We start from the raw sequence: 11,069 nt of genomic DNA, 5'->3' as shown, positions 1-11,069 counted from the left end.
CCGCTTTTTCCGACCGCGCATGCGCGGCCGGAACTCCGCCCCCACCTCCCCGCACCTTACAATGGGGCAGCGGATGCGCCGGAAAAATGCATCCGCTGCCTCCATTGTGCAATGCAGCAAACGCTAGCGTCGGAATCTCTCCCCGACGCATTGCGACGGGGAGATTCCGACGCTAGTGTGAAAGAAGCCTAATAGAAACCAGAGAACAGTTACATACATCAAATGGCATATTATTCAAATACAGGACAGGGCAAAAGTACATATCATGACAATCACATGTGCAGGGGGGCTTATCTTAGTTATCCCTCCACTCCACAATGTGATGAAACAACACACACAAGGCTATTGACCTCTTAGTTTACAGCAGGGGCTTATTTTAGGTATCCCACTGCTTTTCAATATACCACGAACTGCAGTGATTTATGTATATCCCGCTTACAGTTCCACTTAACACTTGCAGCTCTCTGGCGCCCCCTTACTCTCAGGTCAGATTAGGTACTGCACCCTGGGTAATTAGTCGCCAGACAGGCTGCCTGCTATGTACTGGCTATTGGGCACACTGCAGCGACGCGATAAACTACTCCCACTCAGGCAGGAACCATAATTATCAACGCCGCAGTCGCTACAACGCCATCCAACTACCCAGTACAAAACGTATGCTGCCACCAGCTTCGATTAAACGGGTCCGAAGCTAACCCAACACAGTAGCGTAATTCCCTTCGGGAGACTTAGGGTACGGTTTAGGACAGGATGAACGAACTAGTATTAAATAATATACCCCATCAAAAGTTTCAGGCAGTGTTTATATAAAAAGATGTTACAAATGATACAATTGCAAATATGTACAGGGTAATTATAAAAAAAACAAGGATTACATGAGAATAACACTTACATGTGTTCAAAGCATTGCAGGCAACCAGGCTAGTGGAGTTTCCATCTGTCCCAATGCATGAGATACAGCTCTTCAGATCAGACTCACATGTCCTTCCAGCAGCAGACTGACTGCTGGGATCTGGGCAGACAGTTATAGCTCAGCTTGGTGACATCACCAACAGGGCTGGCTATCCCAGACCCTCCTACCTTTTCAGTCTAACTAAACTTTAAACTATTTTCTCTAATTTCTATAACTTCGCTACAAAACATGTCATAGTCATAACAAACCCAGCATTCATCTCGGATTAACGTGGGCATTCTAATGAGATCAAATATGTCCTATCTGTGATACATATTTACAGAGAAATCCCTACTTCTTTACCAGATGGAGTTAGAAGCCCGTGTTTCGAGGGATGGGTAGATCCACCGAGGAAGATTAAGAATATATATTTTCGTGTTCTTAACGTAAACGGTTTGCGTAATATCTTACAAAAACAAAACAAAGAACTTTCATGGATTCTGGAAATTTCTAATCCAGTTATAGCTAGAGAAGAGTTGGAGCCTTCCAAAGCGAAGGTAAATTCCTTTCTTCAATAAAACTTGCCCCAGTGCATTGGCAAGGCAGCTCTTGGCTGAGCCAAAAGGGAAGGGGGGGCTTTTTAGCCCACAGCCTGCTAGCAAGAGAAACTACTTATATGATATTTCATACCATATCGTGACAACGAGCCTGCCAGGTTCATTAAAGAATTTATATGGCCCTGTGCTGCTGTCACAATAATGCCAAAAAATGTCATGTTGTGAGTGTAGTTTCAGAAGGACATGGCGAACTACACACACACACTCACAATTCAGCTGCGACCCCTTGCTCTCCCGCCCGCTCCGTCCCCCCCCTCAGCTTCACTCCTATCTGAAACAAAGCCTATGATAGAGACTGGGCAACCTGATACTAATGATGGGCAGGGTGTGGTTTTAAACTGCAGGTGACCAATCCTGCAAAGCCACCCGTTGTCTCTCCCCTCTCACTCAGGAATGCCTTTGTCTGAATAACGTAAAGAACTATCCGATCAGTGCATATCATTAACCAGCCCTTTAGTGATGTCACAAGCTCAGAAGTATAAGTCACTATACCCTTAGACCAGCCTTCAGTCTTGGCCGGGAAGCGATCTAACACAGCTTGGCAAAGCTGTTCCATGCATCTCGATGTGGGCAATTAATTTTGCCATGGGGCCGCATGAGAAATTTGGATGGTTTCAGAGGGCCGGACTAATATAATTAACTCATTTTTACCCAATACTGTAGTATACATATGCTATCTTTTCATAAACAAACAGTATGTTAAACAATGCAGACATTTACATTTCATTTCTGCCCCCATAATGTCCAGATTTCATTTGTGCCCCATAATGTCCAGATTTCATTTGTGCCCCCATACTACCCTTATTTGTCACTTGTGCCCCATAGTGACAAATCAGGACAGTATGGGGGCACAAGTGACAAATCAGGACAGTATGGGGCCCATACTGTCCCGATTTGTCACTTGTGCCCCCATTCTGTCCTTATTTGTCACTTGTGCCCCCATAGTGACAAATCAGGACAGTATGGGGGCACAAGTGACAAATCAGGACAGTATGGGGTCCATGCTGTCCTGATTTGTCACTTGTGTCCCCATACTGTCCTTATTTGTCACTTGTGCCCCCATAGTGACAAATCAGGACAGTATGGATGGGGGCACAAGTGACAAATCAGGACAGTATGGGGCCCATACTGTCCTGATTTCTCACTTATGCCCCCATCATAGTAACATAGTTAGTAAGGCTGAAAAAAGACATTTGTCCATCCAGTTCAGCCTATATTCCATCATAATAAATCCCCAGATCTACGTCCTTCTACAGAACCTAATAATTGTATGATACAATATTGTTCTGCTCCAGGAAGACATCCAGGCCTCTCTTGAACCCCTCGACTGAGTTCGCCATCACCACCTCCTCAGGCAAGCAATTCCAGATTCTCACTGCCCTAACAGTAAAGAATCCTCTTCTATGTTGGTGGAAAAACCTTCTCTCCTCCAGACGCAAAGAATGCCCCCTTGTGCCCGTCACCTTCCTTGGTATAAACAGATCCTCAGCGAGATATTTGTATTGTCCCCTTATATACTTATACATGGTTATTAAATCGCCCCTCAGTCGTCTTTTTTCTAGACTAAATAATCCTAATTTCGCTAATCTATCTCGGTATTGTAGTTCTCCCATCCCCTTTATTAATTTTGTTGCCCTCCTTTGTACTCTCTCTAGTTCCATTATATCCTTCCTGAGCACCGGTGCCCAAAACTGGACACAGTACTCCATGTGCGGTCTAACTAGGGATTTGTACAGAGGCAGTATAATGCTCTCATCATGTGTATCCAGACCTCTTTTAATGCACCCCATGATCCTGTTTGCCTTGGCAGCTGCTGCCTGGCACTGGCTGCTCCAGGTAAGTTTATCATTAACTAGGATCCCCAAGTCCTTCTCCCTGTCAGATTTACCCAGTGGTTTCCCGTTCAGTGTGTAATGGTGATATTGATTCCCTCTTCCCATGTGTATAACCTTACATTTATCATTGTTAAACCTCATCTGCCACCTTTCAGCCCAAGTTTCCAACTTATCCAGATCCATCTGTAGCAGAATACTATCTTCTCTTGTATTAACTGCTTTACATAGTTTTGTATCATCTGCAAATATCGATATTTTACTGTGTAAACCTTCTACCAGATCATTAATGAATATGTTGAAGAGAACAGGTCCCAATACTGACCCCTGTGGTACCCCACTGGTCACAGCGACCCAGTTAGAGACTATACCATTTATAACCACCCTCTGCTTTCTATCACTAAGCCAGTTACTAACCCATTTACACACATTTTCCCCCAGACCAAGCATTCTCATTTTGTGTACCAACCTCTTGTGCGGCACGGTATCAAACGCTTTGGAAAAATCGAGATATACCACGTCCAATGACTCACCGTGGTCCAGTCTATAGCTTACCTCTTCATAAAAACTGATTAGATTGGTTTGACAGGAGCGATTTCTCATAAACCCATGCTGATATGGAGTTAAACAGTTATTCTCATTGAGATAATCCAGAATAACATCCCTCAGAAACCCTTCAAATATTTTACCAACAATAGAGGTTAGACTTACTGGCCTATAATTTCCAGGTTCACTTTTAGAGCCCTTTTTGAATATTGGCACCACATTTGCTATGCGCCAGTCCTGCGGAACAGACCCTGTCGCTATAGAGTCACTAAAAATAAAAAATAATGGTTTATCTATTACATTACTTAGTTCTCTTAGTACTCGTGGGTGTATGCCATCCGGACCCGGAGATTTATCTATTTTAATCTTATTTAGCCGGTTTCGCACCTCTTCTTGGGTTAGATTGGTGACCCTTAATATAGGGTTTTCATTGTTTCTTGGGATTTCACCTAGCATTTCATTTTCCACCGTGAATACCGTGAAGAAGAAGGTGTTTAATATGTTAGCTTTTTCCTCGTCATCTACAACCATTCTTTCCTCACTATTTTTTAAGGGGCCTACATTTTCAGTTTTTATTCTTTTACTATTGATATAGTTGAAGAACAGTTTGGGATTAGTTTTACTCTCCTTAGCAATGTGCTTCTCTGTTTCCTTTTTGGCAGCTTTAATTAGTTTTTTAGATAAAGTATTTTTCTCCCTATAGTTTTTTAGAGCTTCAATGGTGCCATCCTGCTTTAGTAGTGCAAATGCTTTCTTTTTACTGTTAATTGCCTGTCTTACTTCTTTGTTTAGCCACATTGGGTTTTTCCTATTTCTAGTCCTTTTATTCCCACGAGGTATAATCCGCTTACACTGCCTATTTAGGATCATACTGTCCTGACTCCTGATAATTGTGCCCCACACAGCCCATGGTCCGGTTTGTGCTGCCCCCATCCGCATCCCCCCCCCCCAGGGCTGGCCGCTGCTCCCTCCCCCTATCATGCATACAGGCAGGCAGCTCAATTACCTGGTCCCCGCAGCCGCGGTATGGAGCACCGGCACCGACCGACCCCACAAGTTGCAGTACACAGCCGCACAAAACACCGGCGTCCGGCGCAAGAGCCTGTGTTACGCTCAGTGACGTCACCCGCTGCTGGCGCTTCCCTGATGCGGAAGTGCCAGCGGCGGTCAGCGCCTCTCACTGTTTCAATGCAGGGCGCACAGGCGCTGGAGTGCCTGAAGGGAAGGGGAACCTGGCGTAGCGACGCGCAGCAGCCTCACTGTCTATGGTGGCTGTCCGAGCAGTGCCAGTGCCGCGGGCCGTTTAAAAACATCAGGCGGGCCGGATGCGGGCCGCATCTTGCCCAGGTCTGTCCTAAAGGTACCTTCACACTGAGCAACTTTTGAACGATAGCGATCCGTGACGTTGCAGCGTCCTGGATAGCGATCTCGTTGTGTTTGACACGCAGCAGCGATCAGGATCCTGCTGTGACATCGCTGGTCGGAGCTAGAAGTCCAGAACTTTATTTCATCGCTCGATCACCTGCTGTCATCGCTGGATCGGCGTGTGTGACGCCGATCCAACGACGTGTTCACTTGTAACCAGGGTAAACATCGGGTTACTAAGCGCAGGGCCGCACTTAGTAACCCGATATTTACCCTGGTTACCATTGTAAAAGTTAAAAAAAAAAAACACTACATACTCACATTCCGGTGTTTGTCACGTCCCTCGCCGTCAGCTTCCCGCACTGAGTGTGAGCGCCGGCCGGAAAGCACAGCGGTGACAGTGACTTCTGAGCTTGTGACATCACTAAAGAGCTGGTTAATGATATTCACTGATCGGATAGTTCTTTACATTATTCCAAGGTCTCAGACAAAGGCATTCCTGAGTGAGAGGGGAGGGACAACGGGTGGCTTTGCAGGATTGGTCACCTGCAGTTTAAAACCACACCCTGCCCACCAAACTACTCACAACATGACATTTTTTGGCATTATCGTGACAGCAGCACAGGGCCATATAAATTATTCAATGGACCAGGCAGGCTTGTCTTACATTACGGCTGTATAGTGGGAGGAGGGAGAAAGAGTGGCTTAGAATTCCAGCCTTGTGCAGGCAGAGGAAATTGCAGCTCAGAGCGCTGTATGTGTAATTGAAGTAATCAGGACTTCTTCCTATTTCCTGACCTATGCACTGTGGTATCAGTAGCTCAAAGGCATTTAACCCCTTCAAAACATCAGTTAGTTATTCAAATCTGTGAAAAATGGCTGTTTGCCCACTTTTATGCTAGTTCTGATGCCCAGAACCCATTTGGGCCAGGCTGAAGAGACCTGTTTTTGATGTGGGGCTCCCTGTTTTATATGTATGGACTGTGGTATCAGTGGCCCAAAGGCATTTAACCCCTTAGAAACATCAGTTACTTATTCAAATCAGTGAAAATGGGCTGTTTGCCCATTTTGATGCCAGTTCTGGTGCCCAGAACCTATTTGGGCCAGGCTGGAAGGACCTGGGTTTGATGCAGGGCATCAATATCTGTGTATTTTAAGTGTCAGATCAGTGGCCCAAAGGCATTTAACCCTTTAAAAACATCAGTTACTTATTCAAATCTGTGAAAATTGGCTGTTTGCCCACTTTGATGCCAGTTCTGGTGCCCAGAACCCATTTGGGCCAGGCTGATGGGACCTGGGTTTGATGCAGGGCATCACTGTCTGTGTATTTTAAGTGTCAGATCAGTGGCCCAAAGGCATTTAACCCCTCAAGAACGTCAGTTACTTATTCATATGGCCAAAATTGACTGTCTGCCCTCTTTGATGCCAGTTCTGATGCCCAGAACCCATTTGGGCCAGGCTGGAAATAACTGGTTTGGATGTGGGGCACCCTATTCTATATGTCTGTAGTGTGAGATCAGTGGCCCAAAGGCATTTATCCCTTTCTTCAGCGCTCTTTGGTGCCCACTTTGATGCCCATTTTTGTGCTAGTTTTATTGTTTTTGTAGCCGTTTTTAAGCGTATTCACATCAGGGCTCCTCGCTGCATTGTCTTTTATTATTGTGATGATCATTTTTTGTTGTTAAATCTATAAAAAACATAAAAGAAAAAATTGCCGAATAAGAAACTGACGAATAAGAAACCAACTTCAGCTCCGAATAAGACACTGACGAATAAGAAACCAACTTCAGCCTCGTTTGTTGTTGCCACTTTATAAGAATCATAACGTTTTTGTTCTGTTTCCTGTAATAGATACATACGACCCAACTATGGAGGACAGGAAGTGAGGGAACGGGTTGTTCTCCTAGTACAGGGCCCCTTTCTTGGCCCCCACACAGTGTAATGCCCCCATTATGCCCCTGTAAGCAGGGTTCTGCCCCACACCCAGCTGCCTCGGGCACTTTACCATGAGCTGGTACCTCAGATTCTTCCCCGCACCCCTTTCCTTTGCTTGGCACCAAATCTGTTCTGCCTTTGGGGCTCTGGCCTTTATAATATCAGTAAACTGCGTCGTCAAGGTCTCCTGACCAGGTGCACCATCTAGACTCTTCCTTCCTGAAACCTCCCTCTTCCCATTGATGTCACATGGTCCCATCTGGACGGCAGATGGCAGTATTTGTACAAATGCAGCACAGCCCTGAGGATTCTTTTTTATGACCCTCCTTTTTACACACCTTATGCAATATATATGATGCCGCTGACACAGTATAATGTTTCCACAGTACTGGCATCTCTCGTAAAAAAGGTATTTTCACACTACCACCATACCCCCCCACACAGTATAATGTTCCTACAGTACCGCCATACCCCCCCACACAGTATAATGTTCCTACAGTACCGCCGTACCCCCACACACAGTATAATGTTCCTACAGTACCGCCATACCCCCACACACAGTATAATCTTCTCATAGTACCACCATACCCCCACACACAGTATAATGTTCCTACAGTACCGCCATACCCCCACACACAGTATCATGTTCTCATAGTACTGCCATACCCCACACACAGTATAATGTTCTCACAGTTACTCTATCCCACCACAGACATTATAATCTCATAGTACCGCCATACCCCCACACAAACAGTATAATGCTCTTACAGTATCGCCATCCCAACACACACAGGATAATGTTCTCATAGTACCACCATACCCCCACACACAGTATAAAGTTCCCACAATAGTGGCTTCCCACAGGCACAAGATAATGTTTCCACAGGACTGGCATTCCCCTCACACACAGTATAATGTCCTCACAGTACTGCCATCCCCCCACTTTCTAATGTTCCCACAGTACTGTCCGTACATGCACTATTTGGTACCATCCACCTCAATGACTCTGACCACCGACAATTAATAAAATACTCAGTTAGCCTCATTCTTGGTGCAAATACTAATACACCCAGGATCTATGAGATATTTCAATACACTCCTGCCTATCCAAATATTGTATCATCCATAAAGATAGCCCACTCGGTTGCTATGATGCTCATAAATTGAGATGGCTCATGTGGTGTGGTATTGAATACCCACTCCTTCCCATCATCACTATTTCAACGATATCCACATTTTCCATGACGGTGATACCAGTGAGTAGAATCGTGAATCAGGGAGTCAAAAGCTCCTGATCCACCATTCAGCCTTCGCTTCTGAGTCTGAGACTCTGTGCACTGCAGACACAAGAGCTGTTGGGACTCTCATACTGAATGTTTGGTGGTTAGGGGCCATTATACTGGGGCTGTGGTGGACTGTAAATGCCTCCATACTGAGTGGGGGGTTTTATTTTGTGTAGCAGGTTGCGGTGGCCATAATTAGAGATGAGCGAATATGTTTGGAAAACGATTGCCAAACATAAATTTGTCACGAATATGGTACATTCAGACTCATGATCGGCACCACGAGCATTTTTCTTAAGAGAGGAAAAAGTCGGTAACATTCGGTAAAAGACATAATAGAAGCCGGCAATACATGTGCCGTGTTTAGTAAAATCACAGCCACCAATGTGGGAGACTGGGGTTCAAATCCTGGCTCTACCCTGTTGGACATAATATACTAGTAATGGTACATAACACTATGGTGCCTACCTCAATAAACATGAGAGTGTCACAAGCAAAGAGAGTCATGCCGGCTCGGACGTCGCCTGGATTAACAAGGTCTGCGTCAGATGTCGAGGAACCAGGACAATCTGATGATAAATCGGCTACTCGACCAAACCATACATGGACAAGGCAAGAGAACCTGGATCTGATGAAATGCTACTATAACAGCAGACCAAATGGGAGAGGATATATGAAGCATATGAGGAAAATCTGGATGGATACAAGACGTGCATGTCCACTAACTGAGAAACAACTAGTCACCCAACGTTTCAATATCATAAAGAGAAAGCTATTATCACAACTTGAGATGCAACAACTGTACTGCAGATCCACCCCACATGAAGACCTGGAAGAACAACATGTGCAACCCCCTGAAGATCCTGATCCAACCCTGCAACTAGAGAGCACTGCAGCTGGTCTGAAACAGAAGATCTCAGATAAACTAAATACCGTCAATACCAGAGATAGACGGCCAAGGCTCAGCAAAGAAACACCACCAGACAGTATGCTAGAGGATGCCAATAGAGCAGCTCTTGCATCAATACCTACCACCACCATAACTCAAACTAATAACCTGATCTATGCTACTGCTTGAGTAATCATGGAAATGCTTGGCTATACAACCAGCAAGAACAACAGAAGCGCGTGCCTCCCTTGGAAAAGAAGACTGTAGACAAAGATCAAGGTGCCACGAAGGGAAGTCAGCCAACAAGAAATACATAAGTGTGTTAAGATCAAGAATAAGACCAAGCTGGACAAGTACAAAGGCCTGAACTCAACTGAAGAGACGGCTAATCAAAGGCTCACAGCACTTGCTGCAAGACTAGGAAGATACACTAGAGATGCTGAGGCCAAGAAGATAAATACCCTGTTCTCCAAAGAGTCACCCAAAGTGTACTCCCAACTACAGAGGAACAGCACAAAGGCAGCAACTCCACCACTGTGCATCATCACTGCCTGTCAGTGTAACACTAACGGCCCCATATACATGAGATAAGAGTTGGCTGAACGTGCATTTGGCAAACGGCCATCTCTCCTGACTCCCCCATACACACAAATATTCCAGCTTTCCTGTGGTCTGTATAAAAGAGTCACCTCCAGACTCTTCTAGTGGAGGATTATCTACAGGAAGAACAAACGGATTATCCTCTGAAATTCAGGATGTCAGATCCTTCTCTGCCCTGCCATCATCTGTCGAGAGGCTCCCAAATACATTTTATAGTCGCCCAAATCCCCAAAATCAGTGCTTTTATGTACCGTAACTTTATTCTAATGTGTATGGGGGCGTTAAAAGGTAACTTATTGGACGCTGCCTCTGGCCCGGCCTAATAGACCTTCATACATTGCAGCCCATACACTATTATTAGGCATGTAAGTATCATAATAACTAGGCTGCCCCATACTATCGACTACTTGGGGGCGGGGGGCATTCAGCCAAACTCTGTCACACCTTCTTAGATGTCATGTTTGCTTTTCACAGCAGCAAGTGGATAAACTGCCAGGGTTTTTGTTGAAGCCTCATCTGTGCTGTCCCTGCGGTGTACATCTATGTTCTGGTGCACAAAAAGATTAATTTCTTTTTAATAAATGTTTAACATGTAAAAAATTATAAAATGTGTCTTCTGCTTTTTCCATGTTTTTTTTTCTTTTTACAAGAATTGTTGGAGCCAATTTTCTATCTGGTGTTTTTCTTGTAATATAGTAAAGCCTAAGGCCAGAAATAAACCCCATAAATCACTGTACATAGAAAGTTCGAGATCAGATCATTTCTGTCCGCTGTGATTGTGGAAACAAAAAAGTTTTTCTTAAAGCCTCAAACTTCTGTGTGTGAATCAGACCTGAGATCTAACGTGATAGAAGATTACAGTGCGGGGAAGACGGGAAACCTTCATATAGACGGCCGGTGGTGATGGAGTCAGTGACGGACTCTGGACAAATATGTTTCTAGAGCCGTAGTAGAAGATGAAGATGTCGTCCTCATCATGAAGTAGTTATTTCTCCTGTCACGTGTAATGAATATCTCCTGCAGTATTGCTAATGCCGATTCCAGGGTCGGTAAATGAGACGAGAATTAGCGTTATGGAAGATGAGTCTATGAGAAACGTATTCAGCTGCC

This window comes from Ranitomeya imitator, chromosome 2, assembly GCF_032444005.1.
Source record: "Ranitomeya imitator isolate aRanImi1 chromosome 2, aRanImi1.pri, whole genome shotgun sequence".
NCBI classification, from domain to species: Eukaryota; Metazoa; Chordata; class Amphibia; order Anura; family Dendrobatidae; genus Ranitomeya; species Ranitomeya imitator.
This window is presented reverse-complemented; position numbering follows the sequence as displayed.